The 18,149-nt window shown below is 32.7% G+C and overlaps 1 long non-coding RNA gene across 1 annotated transcript in view; it reads right to left on the bottom strand.

Annotated features, from left to right (window-relative positions):
• LOC143193554 (uncharacterized) overlaps positions 1-7,515 on the bottom strand; it is a 30,115-nt gene extending 22,600 nt beyond the window's left edge. The window contains exon 1 of the long non-coding RNA XR_013005053.1: positions 7,411-7,515. This is a non-coding gene — a long non-coding RNA (uncharacterized LOC143193554). The remainder of the gene's footprint in view (positions 1-7,410) is intronic.
• Between the last annotated feature and the right edge of the window lie 10,634 nt (positions 7,516-18,149).

Genomic DNA, 18,149 nt, shown 5'->3' with positions numbered 1-18,149 from the left:
AATATCAGTAATATTCGTGGATAAATTATTAAGTGATATATCCAATTAAACCCTTTCTTGGTAGCTGCACAAATACTTAGGTATATTAAGTATACTTATTATATCGTAGTATTTTTACGCAGATATTTATTAACTCTTCCCATCTATTTGGAATTAGTAAAATTTTATATCTGCAAGCTATTAGCTGATGGTCGATAGGTGTATTAAGTACTTGGTAAATAATACTACCATGTTGATTTTCCTTATTTCTTCCACTGACTTTCTATACTCCCACCAAACGGAATAATTGACAATAAAATCCATCGAACTTCCAGCAGTACCAAATATCTGTTTGAATTGTTAATTTAGAATTTTTAACACTATTTCTGTCGCTATTTATTTTTTCCATTTTAGTCCTTGTTGTCATGCACTGTTAAATCCGTTTTTAACACTTTTTAAGGCATATATTGGGAAAAATTGTTACAATATTAATTAATAAAACTATTTCGTCGAACTTTTTTACAACTTTCTGGTACCACGGTGATAGCGTGATAAAAGAACGATGTTGATTTGACAGCGGTCTAATCTTCGATCCACTGTTGCCCTCTTTAGCATTTCCGAAACGCTAGGTGCGGCAGAACTGTCCACTAGAAGTGTAACAGTGTTCTATTTCGTAATTTTTGCAAAATAACTTGTCCTTGCTGTCTTTTTTGCCACGGTACGCCATTCCATTTGTTTAATTGATGCCGGCAGATATCTGCAGCAGTAGCTTTGCTTTCAGTTTGCAGTTTTACCGCTTTATAACACACCCAACCTTGCTGATGAACCTATGGGTGATTTTCCTGGACTGACTCCAGAATCTTTACACTTGGGATTACCGTGGTGATGGCAATCAGTGATATTTAATCATCCCTGATATTAACATGATTCAAAGTAGTATATTGCAGTTAATTTGGATTTTTTTCATCGCATGTCAATGTATGGAAACTGTTGAATAATGAACTGCTAAGTTATCTGAAAGTTCTTTGGGAGATTAAGCTAGGTTTTCATCTTCCAATAAGTAGTGCAATCCACTGCCTTTAATATTTTCGTGCCAAACCAATAGAACAGTGTTTTAAGGGCTTCTTGGAAGACATTGTTTATTGTTTGTTAGTAACCCGGAAAGAAAATTCAACAACAGTTTCAAGGACTGCAAAAAGTTTAATATAAATTAATTGCTGGTACAAAATAATTTCAAATATACACAAAATAAATATGAAACCATAAATAACTCGAGTTTGCCTTTATTTTAAAAATCTAACTAGGTATATTTAGAAAAAATTAACCTTTTTCAAAATACCTCTCATGATCCGGTGCCGTACTCAATCGTAACCTTGGTGAAACTGCATCGATTACCAGGACAATGTGGTTTATGTTGTCGTGCTCCAGCCCGGTGCAGGACGGTCGTAAACCACGATAACGTTAAATTCTATAAAACCCCCATAACCGACACGTTGCCGTTATCTGAAACGCTATAAATTAATAAAACGAGATGAAAGCCTAATTATAAATATTTATTTCCAGATACTTGGTGTTCTGTAAGGCGCATTTTTCATGTTTATTTTTGTCAGTACTTGCGTGCTCGCTCTGGCCTACGACATAAATTATCAGCCCTTGTTGCCGCCTATGATTTGTTTGAAGAAAACTACATGGCGGACGTATTGTTCTTGGGCAAATATCAAAAGAACCCGGTCTGCGATGGCCTGATGATTACTTGTAGATAGTTTTTTGACCTAAGGGAAATATTATCTTCTTGTATTTTTTTAATGTATGTAACGTCTACTTCGATGTAGGTGACGACCAAGATTAAGTCGAAGACAGTGAATATACTTTTAACAAGTTATCATGAAAATGTCCGAACAGTGATTCGTTGGATGAAGATGATGTATTCAATTATTCCTAATCTCTTAATAAATTTTTTTTCGTTAACATATTCAGGTTCATTGGTATCATGCATAGTTTTCCGGATTTCTCAATTATGATCACTCTCAAGCGATCACTCTCCTACATCTATATCCATATGACCGTCCTTCATGGAAAACCTCTTAACATACCTGAGGTTCCCTAATGTTATCGCAATATTTGGTGATATAGATGTTGAAAATTCTCATATAGACAACAGACGTATTGTCAGTTATTATAAATCTCAACGGGTCAAATATTAGTAGTACAGAAGAAGACAGTGGCATCTACTGCTGAAATAAGCTGCATCGGCCAATTCATCATTTAATTCACTGATTGAATATCATTAAGAATTTGTAATATTGATGTGTTATCATTGATCTAGTATTTGTTTATTGTCAATTATTGTACATTCAAATGTTAAGTTGTGTATGACATATTATCGTTATATATTATATCGTTATGTTCGAAATTTTTTCAAAAATTAAAAAAAAATATTCGAAATGGAATTATGAATTGGAGAACACTGAAGTATAAGTTTTTGCCATGGCTTATTATTACCTAATTTATCGGTATTTTTCAGTATTATCAAAATTTTTAAAATTGCGTTAATATTTCGAGACGAATGAAACTTGGACATATAATTGGACAGTTCTTTGTTCTGCACATTTGACAATAAAGCTTTAAATTTACAAAAAATTACTCCATTAAATTTAATTCACACCCTATACTATCGAGAAGTAGATAAATTGCTTTATTAATGTCACTTAAAAGTTATTCGGTCTGAGATTAAATGTTGTCTAGCTCTTCTAACAAACCAATTCTGACGATTTTTGCTCAGTTAATACAAATTAGTTCATTATTGCCACAGGCAAAATCTGATTAGAACTAAAAAACGACTGAATATTGAGATAGATCGGTTCAATTCCAGGGATTAATTGACAAAACAATATTTTGTGGTATTGTCAGAGAATTTGTGGGAAAATAATAATAATTTAACCCCAACTAAGGAAATGTGTATGAAGATAACAACATCCTAAATACATTTTTAAGAAATGACGTGTTTAAAATGAATTCCAAAAATTTGACAATATATAGTTTTCTTCATGCCATCACGTAACTAACTCCTAACCTAAACTCCTGACCTAATGTCAAATTTTATTGATAAAAAAAATTAAACGAATTAGTCTTTATTATGATTTAATCACGAATAATTAAAATTCTATTTTCTCGGTGGTTATACGATTGGCTAGGAAAATACTATCATCGGTATTGGCAGAGAGCTGTAAAGTCATCTGGTTTTCTACAAACTAGTTTCTAATTGAAAACAGTGTGTAAAATATTCAGAAACCATGCAATAACAGGTCAGTTGAAAAGTCCTCAGCCTAACACATAGATGACGCTACTAGAATTAAATCCACATATTTTTTTGGTTAGCCCTAACACTTAAAAGATGCGTGTATAAATTTGACAGCTGTCGGATTATTAGTTTGTGAATTAAAGCGTTTCGAGTCAAGCAACGTTTGAAAGGAATTTCGCGTGTTGAAAAATATTTCTTTCTGAAAGGAAAAAATACACTTGAAGCAATAACTTGGCTTGATATCGAGTTTGCGAACACTGCTCCAGGAAAATCAACCATCAAGTATTGGTATGCTAAGTTTAGACGTGGTGAAATGAGTACCGAAGACGGCGAACGCAGTGGACGCTCAAAAGAGGTTGTTACCGACAAAAACATTAAAAAAATCTGCAAAATTATTTTATTTATTATGACCGTAAATTGAAATTGAATGAAATAGCAGATATTTTAAAGATATCAACTGAACGTGTATATCATATCATTCACGAATATTTGGGTATGAGAAAACTCTGTACAAAGTTGGTGCAGCGCGAGCTCACTTTTGACCAAAAACAACGACGAGTTGATGATTCGGAGCAGTGTTTGAAGATGGTCAAGCGTAATAAACCCAGGTTTTTGCGTCGATATATTACAATGGATGAAACATGACTCCATCATTTCACTCCGAAGTCCAATCGATATCCTAGTGGACTGCACACGATGAACCCGCTCCAAAACCTGGGAAAACGCAAGACTCGACAGGCAAGGTTATGGCGTCTGTATTTTGAAATACGCATGGATTAATTTTCATTGACTACCTTGAAAAGGAAGGACCATCAACAGCGACTATTACATATATTAGCGTTATTGGACCGTTTGAAGACGACATCGCCGAAAAACAGAAAGTGCTGCTTCACCAAGACAATGCACTATGTCACAAGTCAGTGAAAACGATGGCAAAAATCCATGAATTGGAATTCGAATTGCTTCATCAGATCTGCCCCCTCGCGACTGTTTCCCGTTCTCATATCTCAAAAGAATACCCGCTGGGAAGAAATGTTCGTCGAATGAAAAGTGATCGCCGAAACTGAGGCCTATTTTGAAGCAAATCACCCTTGAAGGGAAAAACTAATTTTGGCAAAAAATATGTTTTACTATAGTAGGCCGGGGAGTTTCCAATTGACCTGTTAAATGATAACCTCGACTAAACACAAAATTTAGGAACTCTTATACATATTCAGATAAATTAGTGAATCCTCAATGATTAAGTGAAACGCTATATTAGTCAAAGTAATTTTCACATTGTCGAAACAGAATCCGAATCTAACGAAAGCAAAAAAAAAACGAAAAAAAAGGGAAACGAGAGCGTCGAAACAAACAAAAAAAAAACGTAAAACGGTTTTATATCGCTTATTTATTTTATTCCGTAGACGTAACTGGAATGCATTTTTATTTTTATTGGTCGGAACGGAACGTATAAAAACGAAATATTAGCATTTGAGAGTTATATTTTAAGAGGTATATGGTATACGGGCGCGCGGGCGCATCGCCCAACAAATATAAAGGCAAATCCTTTGAAATTTATTTCGCCATATACCGAATATGATAAAAATAAAATAAGTCTTTTTGCATCGAATTTTTATATTTTTGCATTTCTATGCGATTTAATGTTGAACACAGAACGAAGACAGTGGCGGATCCCCGTATCGCTTTGTCGGTGTAATTCTATGCATTGCCCGAAGACATAAACCTAAACTCTCTTCTGGCATTTGAAGTCCAGCTCTGGAAACCACTTTTCTATTTTCACCATCGTAACTTTATTCGTACGTTGATAGATATTAGAGAATTAACTAAAGATGCTGAACTAGTGTTTTCCGATAATATCTTGATCATGACAATCTACAAAAAAATATTTTTAACAAAAAAATTGAATCAACTGCAAAAAATAACTAAAGAACTCAGTAAAAAGTAAAAAATGATCAAACTTAGATTTTTAACACAAAAAAAACGCTTTAAAATAAAATATGTACATAATAATCGTTGTAATAACTAAATATAACGTGTGGCAAAAGTCCCGGTACTACTTTGAAAGCCTATAACTTTGCTCAAAGAAAAGATAAGTAAGTTTGGTTTTCACAAAAAGTTTATATGGTCTTTACGTTGTTTTTTTTCATTATGATTAAAATAATATGTCGGTTTAATGGTGACTGCGATTCACTATTGCAATTTTCGCTTCTTTTAAGGCATTTTTCATGACACCCTGCAACATCTGAGGCTGAATTTCTTCAATTTAGTGACGAATATTGTCTTTGTAGAAAACCCCATAAGAAAAAGTCTGGTGTTGTTAAATTCAGAGATCTGGCTGACCATGCTAAATCGCAATTTCTCGAAATTTGTATGCGTGGAAAAACCTTATTCAACAATTGAATTATTGAATGAGCTGTGTGTGCTGTGGCTCCATCTTGCTGAAATCATATGTCCTCTAGTCCTTGCTCTACCATTTCAAATACAAGAAAATTTTGAATCATGTCTTGGTACCGTTCAGCAGTAACAGTAACTGCAACACCTTGGTCATTAAAAAAAAACATTACGTACATTTGTTTTTAGTGGATACAATGATGTTTAGTGAATTAATAGAGGATTCTGTGTTCCCCAAAATCGACTGTTCTGTTTATTGACGTGGCCACTGAGAAGAAAATGAGCTTCATCGCTGATCATCAATTCAAACAAAAAATCTTCAATTTCACCACACAGTCTTAGATTTGCATTACTGTGATCAACGATATGATGTCTCAGTAGCAATTTTTGGACTAATAGAATTTTTTACGAGAACATTTTCAAATCAGTTTTCAAAATTCGCGTTGAAAAAAACGGTGTTGACTTTTCGGTACACCAGTAAAGCAAACAGATTGACAAATTTCCAAATTAATCTAAGTATATAATGATATGTGATTTGTAGTCAAGTGTTGTCACGTTGAAAAGTAAAATTGTTATGTCTTGTAAAAATTTCGCTTTTTGACCCTTTTTCTGGCAGTTATATAACCAACTGCGATCCCCATTAATAGTTTCATCGACTAATAGGTTTAAGTCATCTTCCTCATACTTCTTTGGTTGTGCAAAACGCTGCTTGTTTTCGGTGTTAAAATCATGACTTTTCAATCTGAGTTCCCATAAGGTTCAGATTGCATTCGACGACTTTCAGCCGCTTCTTTCTTTAAATTAAATAAAAGTGTACAACTTTCCTCAAATACGACTTACTCGGTAAAAATTAAGACATCTTCAACTAAAAAATGTCCCTAAAAATATTTTGATGGCACTTCGACGAAATTATATATACTGATAAAAAAATTTGACAAAAAAATTGAACCGACTTCAAAATATTAATAAGGAACTAATCACTGATTATTTAAAAATAATCAAACTCAAATCTTTATCACAAAAAAAACATTTTGAAGTAAAATATGTACATAATAATGGTTGTAATAGCTACTTAACTACCAACTCACTACTTTGAAGTCGAGTACGAGTACGACGTCTTTTATACTATAGTTAGTGCTTAAAAAGCAAACTGAATGGCTTTTACACTAAACGACTTCCGATTTTCTAAAAAAAATATGTGAAAACTTTATACGTGCCTTTGAGATTTGAGCATCAAATCAGATCCTGATTTGGTTCCAGTGGGACCACCTCGGACCCTCTTTCGAATAAAAAACAATTTTGAAAATCGGCCCACTATTGACGGAGAAACCGGCGAACATGCATTAAAAAAATGTATAGCCGAACATAGAACCTCCTTCATTTTCGAAGTCAGTTAAAGGGTGAAACTACTCAGGGAGGATTCCACACGAACTTGGTTAAATGTACCCATTGCGATTTAATACAAAGTAACACAAACTTGTGATTAGTCATAAAAGATAGAAAATTAGATGTATCAATAAAATTATTTCAAACATTTTCAAATTTTAATGATTAAACCCAATTAATTTCATTTGACTATTTTGTTGAAGTAAAACATGTCTGTCTATGGCACTGGCCTCAACAATAAACTTTCTTTTTCTTCGCTATTCTATTAAATATCCTAAATACATGCATACAGTATGTTTTACCCAAAAGCGAAAGAAAGAACGCGGTCAAAACAATTTTAAATTACTTACTATTTTTATTGTTCCCATTTGAATTAGTTTTTGACATGTACACTTTTATGACGTTCCCATAAAAGGATATATATCAATGCCGTAATAACAGTTCGTCGAAAACATACACTTAAAAATGAATAAGTACGACTATTGTTGGGCAATTCGTCCGTATTAATATATATGTTGGCGCATAAATTAGAAAATTATGTAAAATTTTCATAATTTATGTTGTCTGATAAGGTAAACTAGTGGAATTGTACTATAATACTGTAATTTTGATAATAAAAATTAATTCATTGATGCTAGTTAACGTTTACAATAAAAAAAAACAAATATTAATGCAACAACATCCACAATAATTTAAAATACACCCAAAAAAGCTTACGTAAAACTATCAATAACATGAATTAGAATTGGAAAATACATAAAGCATAATCTTGAACTCATAATCTGGGGTGCAAGAATGTACAAAAAAGGGTATTATTATTAATATAATTAATTTTTGCTAAGTTAAATAACAGTGAAGGTCTCTAAAATGCAAAGCTTTAATAGTTTGTTAAAAAATCCCATATTAAAATTATTATATGTTGTTCTTTGTACATATTATTGTATAAAGGAATACATACAACACTCATTTATAATAAATAATTAATTATACCAATTAATATTTCAAAATTTAATTTCTTATGTTACCAGAAATGAAAATGCGTGACTCCCACAACCAAAAGGATTTAAATTGCAAATATGATATGAAGAGTCAATAAGAAACTCATATGTAACAAGAGATAGTCATCAGTATCAATATACAATTAATTCATCAATATCCGATATCAAGAAGATGATTTATCCATAATATATTAAGCGTCCGAACATGTATTAAATGCTACAAATGAATAAGTATCATTAAATATTATCTTGCTAACATTTTTGTGCCTATTAATAGCTAAATATTTGTAAAAGGTGTGCGTTTTTATATTCAAGAACTTGTGTAAAAAACATTAGAAAAAACGATATATTGGATAAATGTTTGGGCTTGTCAACTACTAACAATATTTTAAAACTTTCACCAATATAATCGAATATATCAACAATATTCAAGAATAAATTATATCAGCTATGTTCTATAAGAATATTCAGTAGGTTAAGTCTTTCGATAATATAATATGTAATTTTCGTTCCTGATTTTATGGGTCTGCAATAAAATAGTCTTAGTTTTATTGTTTAAAAATTACAGCCAAAATATTGTTCACACTATTTAATTAGAATACCCAGAGCTTCGATTACTCTTAAATATCTAATGGATATATTGTTTTACTATGTTTTAATAGCTACCTCTTTTTCATAATGTAAGATTACAAAAAAGGTCCATTATTCATCTCAGATCAATAATCATCCGTACTGAAATTCTTTTAGTCACAAAAATGATTTAATTAGATTGAAATGTTAATATATACACATATTTTCGACATTTATTACTTTTGTAATAAAGTTTCCAACACAATTGTTTCATCACTTCTCAAGTAAACACAAGTACTTTTGGTGATATATTCTGACCGTTAATGAAAACTGGGTCAACTACAACAACCCCAAGCAAAAAAAGCAATATGGATTAGTCCAAGTGAGCTATCCACATCGACATCACAGTGAATCATTCATGACCATAAATATTGGTGTTCATATTAATGAGATCAAACAGATGTCGTGTATTACTATCTACTAAAAGCGAATGAAACTATTTGTGCAGATGTCTACTGAGGTTATTTGAACTTCTTGGTCTACCAATTTCTGCACTGCTTTGTGGCATGACTGCTTCTTATTATTTCTTATTAATTACGTCTCACATTAGATATCTTTAGTACAATCTTAATTTACCAATTAATTTATTACTACTGTTCTGTTGTACTTGCATTAATACAGGAGCAAGGCAAGTACGGGATTAATGCACCAATATGTATTTCCTAAATTAAGTGAAACTAATCTACTTAAGCTAAAGTTAAAACTACACTTATACACTAAACAAGTTCGCCTGGTTTGGGTCACTTCATTCTCCAGTCCGCTAGCTGTAGTGCTTCCACGTCTCTGTGGAAGCTGTAGTGCGTTGGTTGCGGTTCGTTTTGTGCGATTTTACTAGTTGGTTTGTTGTTTTAGTGCAACCATATATTTGCACACTAAAGGTCCAAATTGGCTTTATCGACTGATAAACCGATCTCTTTGGTATTAGGTCAAGTTGAGAGTATCTTTCGACTAAGAAGTAATACATTTGCTGGACTTTGAGTCTAATCTGCTCTGCTTTTTGTCTATCATGATGCTTCTTAAATTGTAAATATTTTATAAGTTATTCGAGCTGCTACTTTACTACAAGTTCTAAGACTTTTTTATAATATTGAAGTACATTGCCGATCCGCAGTTGTTTGTTTTTCATTTAATGGAACTTCTACCTTCTTTTAACGATGACATGATGTATTTTAATATTGTTGTTATTCCCTCCATCGTTTCATTTGTTCTTTAGTTCTTCTTTTGTAATATAGCGAAATTCTTATCATATATTTTATTTTATGATGGATGGTATCATGTGTTGAATCATAATGGATCTTCTCAGCGTAATATTTTAATTAAACCTCAAACTTTAAGCCACTTAACAAAATTATTGGGCCACTGAAATGTATTTATTGCTTTAATTTTAAAATGCCTGCATCACCACCCAAAACGTTACTAAACATTAATAAAGCCAAAAAACTATACATGTTTATCTTGTAACCTAACACCGATTTTATTACTTCTCGCTGGCTCTTACATTTGTTACAAATCGCCCGTTTTACGACTATTAGGAATCTTATTAATTATAATTATAAAAGCATCCGTATAAACAACTGGTTTCCTATAAAGCTAATTGATGAAATCGAACACAAGACGAAACAGTGGCCAGGCTTGTCTGAATTGTAAATAAAATATAAATAATGATAATAATAACGAGTGGTTTATAGTTATTTTTATTAGTTAGATATACCGGAATTAATTTTTATAGTATCGCCGTTAACAGGTTATTAAATATGATGAATATTAGAAAGCAACAAATGGTAATAAAAGTAATAATTTCTATAATTAACGATAAATTAATAAATTAAAGTGAAATGTTTGTTTTAAAATATGTTTTAATTTTTATTTATTTTGAATTACTAACAATAGATAAATCTTATCGGGCAGTAATCTATAGTAGAACACTAATTATAGTAGATACTATAAAATGAATGGTATTACCAAATATAGGCTTCAACTGCAACATACTATATTGTCTCCATATGTCTAGAATATGAATAAGTGTAGTAATGCTGATGAATGGTTTCTTATGATAAAAAAATGAAATGTCATCAGGTTTATCAAGAAGTTAGAGTAGAAGGTAAATAATGAAAAGGAAGATAAAAGTAAAATAGTAAAGTAAGAACACAAAAAGTAATCATTTTTATGTCAGTGATAAAAAAGGGACCAAGAAGATTGAAGACAATGAATTTCAAAGCTTATTGATAGAAAACTCAACTAAACGTTTTAAAAATGTTCAGACCGCTTAACAGATATAACAGATAGATAGCAGATGGTTTCCAAACTTTTTCACGCTATGATTAGGACCAAAAGGAAGGAAAATACCACCACATGAATATAGTGAAAATGCTCTTTCCACAGTTTTAGTACCACGGCATCATTGCTTCCATGTAGCATATTGTGATTGGCGATAAAAACTGAAAGTGAAAAATGATCAACAAGACATGGGTTAGTCCAGAAGAGTCACTCAGATCGACACCGAAGCGGAATGTTCATGCGCACAAAGTCTCACTTTCAACATGGTGGTATCAGCAAGATTTAATGTATCACAAACTGCTAAAACTGAATGAAACTGTTGCAAAGGGAATAGCCGGTGATAGACGCAAAATTATTCTTTTGCATAACAACACTCGAACAAACGTTGTAAGAGTGGTAAATAATATAGTGCTGCAGATTGAATGGGTTATTCTACTGCACACAATATAGTAACAGACATTTTTATTTAAAGGTTTATTGTGAAAAATCGGAAAGTATTGTCCATCGACAGACGCTACTATCTTCTATTTTCTACTATTTTCTCATCTTTCAAGCAATTTACAGATTACATCTCGAGAGAACGGAGAAATCTTTTGAATGATTGATTTTTTGTTTTTTTTTTTAGTATTTTTTATTTATTTTTTGTAGCATTGGAAACTATTGACTGACTGAAAACGACTTTCGACTGTTTAGTTATTGACTACTTCTTATTATCGACTGTTTCAGTCGCTGTTTTCGGTCCGACTGATTTTGTTACTATTTTTTTTAACATTCTGGCTCTGTAGTCCTAGCCGCGACATTGACAAAAATGTACCCAATTTATGCTTACATAGATTTATATATAATGTATATAGTTTTATGATTTTTTGGTAGTTTGCTTAAATCACAATATATTGTATATTAATATAGCAGCGTTTTGGAACGATATTTTTCAAGATTGTTAATGTAATAGGGTAAAAAATTTAAAATTGTGAATGGTAAATAATAAAATAATTTAAAATTAATTTTAATAAAATAAATAAAATAATCAGAAGGAGCAAGGCCTGGAGAATACAGTAGGTGGATTAACACTTCCCATTTTAATAATTCCAGTTATGTTTTCACCGCTTTTGAAATACGTTTTCTAATAACATTGTTGTCACTTTGCTGGTATTGGTAGCTTCAGATCTACATTAATGGTATCATGAAGTATTCTTTTAGATATTCGTCTTCAATTTTTTTACTCCCCAGAAAGCTATTTGTATTCGGTGTCAAAATCACCACTCTTAAAACTTCGAAACCCGTATTCATGTGTAGAAACCGATGGATCATGGTGACCATAAGCTTCAGACGGTATTAGAAAAAAAGTAAAATTAGAAATGTTCAACGCCCTGAAAGAATTGTTGTTCGAACCCCGACGAAAAGTGAAGGTTCAACATGAAAATAGTTACAAATGGCCTCGATGGGGTTAATACATCATCTATTGTAAACCTATTAAATTAGTTTGTAGACCTGATGAAGAAAAAACTTTGGTTTCGTCTATCAATCATCAAAATTGATATATATGTTTGCGAGAACATACGCGCAAAAGGTATCAATTTTATCGCCGCGGTCAGAAAGACATGTGTATCCTTAAATGAAATTATTAATATGGAACGAGTACGTTTATCTCTGGTCGGTCTTGTTAGTGCGCAATCAATAGGAATCAAGTTCTGAGCGAGCTGCCCGGCAGCGTATAAATAACTATTTTCTTATTTTAATTATTCTTTTTCTTTTCTTTTTTAATGTTACTACATGAAGGAATATGTACATCTTTGTTGCAAAATATGAACACATATAAAATTAACCTTTCCAAGCAATTATCTCTGTCCTTTCCTCTCTCACAATTTATACAGGAAAGGGTTCGTATATCTTTGTCTGACATCACCAATTGAACAAAACAGTCGAATCGTGTATTATTTTCAGTCGCTAGTTTTTTGACAATTGACTGTTTCAACTGTTTTGTGACTATCGACTGTTTCCAACGCTATTTTTTTGGTAATAAGTAAAGTGCTGTTTAGACAGGTCACACTCGCCTGTCGAAAAAAAAGTAGTCAGAAGGAGCAAGGCCTGGAGAATACGGTGGATTAACACTTCCCATTTTAATAATTCCACTTATGTTTTCACCGCTTTTGAGATACGTTCGCTAATAACATTGTTGTCTCTTTGCTGGTATTGGTAGCTTCAGATCTACATTGATGGTATCATGAAGTATTGCCTTTAGATATTCGTCTTCAATTTTTTTACTTCCCAGAAAGCTATGTCAAAATCGCCACTCTTAAAACTTCGAAACCCGTATTCATATGTAGAAACCGATGGATCATGGTGACCGTAAGCTTCAGACGGTATTCGAAAAAAGTAAAATTAGAAATGTTCAACGCCCTGAAAAAATTGTTGTTCGAACCTCGCCGAAAAGTGAAGGTTCAACATGAAAATAGTTAGAAATGGCCTCACTGGGGTTAATACATCATCTATTGTAAACTTTTTAAATTAGTTTGTAGACCTGATGAAGAAAAAAACTTTGGTTTCGTCTATCAATCATCAAAACTGATATATATATATATGTTTGCGAGAGCATACGCGCAAAAGGTATCCATTTTATTGCTGCGGTCAGAAAGACATGTGTATCCTTAAATGAAATTATTAATATGGAACGAGTACGTTTATCTCTGGTCGGTCTTGTTAGTGCGCAATCAATAGGAATCAAGTTCTGGGCGAGCTGCCCGGCAGCGTATAAATAACGGCGAAGACGCGGCGGCCAGATATACCTGATGTACCTGCGAATCAAAGCCACAGATCTTGCATGGTTGCACGTAACAAACTATAGGACGCAAGAAATAAAGAAATACCATAAAACACAAGGAATAACATTATAACCTCTTACTCAGGTATTTATTTTTCATATTTATGGGCGGAGATGGGATCTCGCACTTCTTGGTTGGAGGCAATTATGTGCCTGAGTTAGGGCCGCCGGTACCAGTGTAAGAACTTTGGTTTGGTGTCGTTCTGCTACCTGAATAGAATTGTTTATTAGTTCGAAGGCTGCGTTCGGGATTTCATATCGTTTCTTGGTTTCGTTTGGTCGCACGACCGTTTATAGGTTTCACGCTAATTGCATTGATCACTTAACATTTTTTTTTGTGCTAATAATTTGTTGATTTTATGTATTAGATTGCTATCTGCCAATAAGATAGTGTCACAGAAAATATTTGTATACCCTTGAGAACCATTTTGCAAACAGTATGTTGAATCAATTCAATCAATCTTTGAACTGGGTTTAACTCCAACAGTGCGTTTAATTCGTTATCTTTAAACATTTTTGATGGGGCGGGGCATCATTTATCATCTTTATCACAACAAATACACATGTGAAACTATACCCAACATCCAGAATATACTGAGATAACATCATGATATGTAGTACGATTTGTCCTTTGATTCAAAATAGGATTCAGGTTCAGCGATCACCTCTTCATTCGACGAAAATTTCCTCCCAGCGAGCATTCTTTTGAGATCTGAGAACAGGAAATAGTCGTTGGGGGCCAGATCTGGAGAATACGGTGGATGAGGAAACAATTCGAAGCCCAATTAATGGATTTTTGCCATCGTTTTCACTGACCTGTGACACGGTACATTGTCTTGGTGAAGCAGCACTTTCTTTTTCTTCAAATGCGGCCGTTTTTCGGCGATTTCGTCCTTCAAACGGTCCAATAACGCTATGTAATAGTCGCTATTGACAGTCCTTCCTTTTTCAAGGCAGTCAATGAAAATTATTCCACGCGCATCCCAAAATACAGATGCCATAACCTTGTCAGCCGACTGTTGCGTTTTCCAATACTTTGGGGTGGGTTCATTGCATGCAGTCCACTCGGATGACTGTCGATTGGACTTCACAGTGAAATTATGGAACCACGTTTCATCCATTGTCACATATCGACGCAAAAACTCGGGTTAATTACGCTTGATTATCTTCAAACACTGCTCCGAATCATCAATTCGTCGTTGTTTTTGGTTAAAAGTGAGCTCGCGCGGCACCCACTTTTCACAGAGCTTTCTCATACCCAAATATTTACGAATGATATGATGTACACGTTGAGTTGATATCTTTAGAGTGTCTGTTCATTCAAAATAATTTTATGGATTTTTTAAATGTTTTCGTCGGTAACAACCCCTTTTGGGCGTCCACTGCGTTCACCGCCTTCGGTGCTCATTTCGCCACGCGTAAACTTAGCATACCAATCCTTGATGGTTGATTTTCCTGTGGCAATATCTGGAAACTTGGCATCAAGCCAAGTTTTTGCTTCAACTGTATTTTTCCCTTCAAAAAGTTGCTTCATGATTCACAAACTAATGATCCGACGGCTATTATAATTATACGCACATCTTTTTAGGGTTATGACTAACTCAAAAACCTATGGATTTAATTCTAGTAACGCCATCTATGTGTCAGGCCAGCGACTTTCAAATTGACTTGTTATTTTATACTCAATTTTTAATAACTTGATATAATATTAGATACTGATGTTATGCATTCGCTTAATGTTTGCAAGATGTGACTAATATTTTGATTCACCACCGTTATACAAGAGACTACGCCAAGGGAAACCAGAATTTTATATGTCGAGGCAAAAAACATTTGTCTACTATTCTTTATCATTACGTTGAGACCAGTAGTCGCTATTTGCGGAAGTGGAAGTCCTGCCGGGCGAAGGCTGATACCAAATTTTTCAAGAACTTGACCACCCATTTAGTGGTAACTCAACCAATTATTACCGATTTAAATATTTGAGGATGCTTCAGATACAAGAGCATTGGCTATCATTTCAATTAAAAAGAGTAGTGTAGTGGGGTGCATGTAACAGAAAATCGGTATACTCCATTACACTAGAAACGACATGTAAGATATGGCCGATGGCCTCTAGATATATAGCTAGATTTATATTAATGTACAGACAAATTGTAGGTTAGTCGGCAACGACTAGTAACAATGTAGTAAATAAATTTAAACATTATATCGATTAAAGCCTAGGCTGCTTCAACGACTAAAATGGAACATTCTACCCTAACTTATAGAACATGGTCTAGTCTAGTCGCTAATTAAATTCCGCCCCCAACAAACACTAATAATATTTCTCTATAATAAAGCTTTAAAATTTGAAAAATAATGATGGTTTTCAACTTGTAATACTAATATTTGATAACATATTTTAGCCTTTTTATCTCCCATGATGGCCTAGTTGAGTTAAACTCGTTAAGTCTACTTCCATTCCCGATTCTGCTCTAAAAACTCCAGTAGAAGAAAAGACAAAGATGACTAATAACTGAATGTAAAGACAGTAATGTTACCATATTGTCTTGGGTATAATATTGGTTTGTCTCATACAAATATTTTAATCATGATAATTGCGAACGAGGAAACTATTTTTCAGTTAAATTAGCATTGGTAGTTTTTAGTTGATAGAAAATTGAGAAGATATATATCAGTATTCGTTATAATCCCACACTCTAGTAGTTTATTATTACCACTACGAAGAAAAATTTGCAGATAATATCAAAACTAATAATAATGCCTATAACTAGCAATAAAGTACTATTAGCTATGAATAATTATGTTAATTGAAGGGCAATTATATATTATTATAACATATATAACACCTAGTTGTGTTATTGAGACGTGATATAAATAAAATCGTTGCTTACTCTGGTGTTGTTTACGAAGAACATAATACAAAATATTCGAACGCAACATTTCGGGCGTGCTTTATGGCAAAGGAAAAATGTAATAAAGCAAAACATTAAGTTCTTGCCGATGAAGATGTTAAAAAATTGAGGATTTGTGTGACGGTCTTATTGTTTACGACGAAGGAATGAAACTGAAAGCAGTCAGAATTAAGAGGAGTGAGCATATGATAATTAATTTCGCACAGATTTACTAATACATCCTTGGATAAACTTCGGGAACTGTAAATTCACATCGGAAATAACTTGAATCATTATAAGTTTGTTACGATTTTTTATTTACTATTAATTCATTTTCAAAATTGGACAAGTATGGTTTACACAAAATGTACTAAAAAATTTAAGATCTATTTGCAATTACGTTGATTAGTTGTCAAATATTAGATGCTTACATTTTTTCATTTTTCATTGCATTTTTGATCTTTCATCTTTCCGTACTCTTGGCAAAATGGAGATATCGTATCGAAAGAACGATGTTGGTCTTTCTTACTTCTTCAGCATTTCGAAGCCGTCTGCAATCCATGCTAGGCTTTATTCATATTAATAAGTGGTAATCAGAAGATTCTATATCTGGAAAGTACGTAGGGTGCTGCAGAACAACTTAAATTCCAGTCAATCATACAAATACAATAGGCATGTCTACTGGTATCCCCTAGAGGCCTAATCCACCTAATTATCGAATGTATATGGAAATAATGTATTTTACTTCCACTAGAGAGCATGTTTAAATTTCTACGTTTAGTTCTTGTTTCCTTCGATGATGCCTTTCCTTATCAAGTCATTTTGATATTATCCTAATTTTTGTTTCTTCTGTTACTACCTGTATACAACATTCTTGATAAAATGAATCATTGAATGGACTTACCATATATACAAAACAGTTAGCATTCTTCCTGTCATTATACATCCTAATCTAATGTTCATCTATAATTTTGAACAATTACACTCATAAATCGTTAATACCCTACCATACAATTTCCAACAGTTATTAGATATTAATTATATATCTTATATATAAAAATGAATCGCAAAATATGTTCCTAAGCGCATAACTCAACAACGCCTGGACCAATTTGGCCAAATCTTTTTTTAAAATGTTCGTTGAAGTTCAGGGATGGTTTTTACGGCGAGAAAAATTAGAATTATTGCTGGAAAAACCCTAAAAATAGCCCTTTTTGTTTGAATTTGTTTCGTGTATCAGTTGACAATTCATCTGTCATCTGTCAAAAGTCATCTGTAACAGACAACTTTTTTTTTTTAAATTTGATATGAATTGAACTCAAATCCTTTTAATCCGTACGAATTGTTTTATTTATTTAAAATTTTTTATTTGTTTAAAATTTAATTCAAATTTTAAATAAATAAAACAATTCGTACGGCTTAAAAGGATTTGAGTTCAAGTCATATCAAATTTAAAAAAAAAAGTT

The sequence above is a fragment of the Rhynchophorus ferrugineus genome, unplaced genomic scaffold, assembly GCF_030347505.1.
Source record: "Rhynchophorus ferrugineus isolate W39M unplaced genomic scaffold, kcgeb_rfMv2 rfM3, whole genome shotgun sequence".
NCBI lineage: Eukaryota > Metazoa > Arthropoda > Insecta > Coleoptera > Curculionidae > Rhynchophorus > Rhynchophorus ferrugineus.
This window is presented reverse-complemented; position numbering and strand designations above follow the sequence as displayed.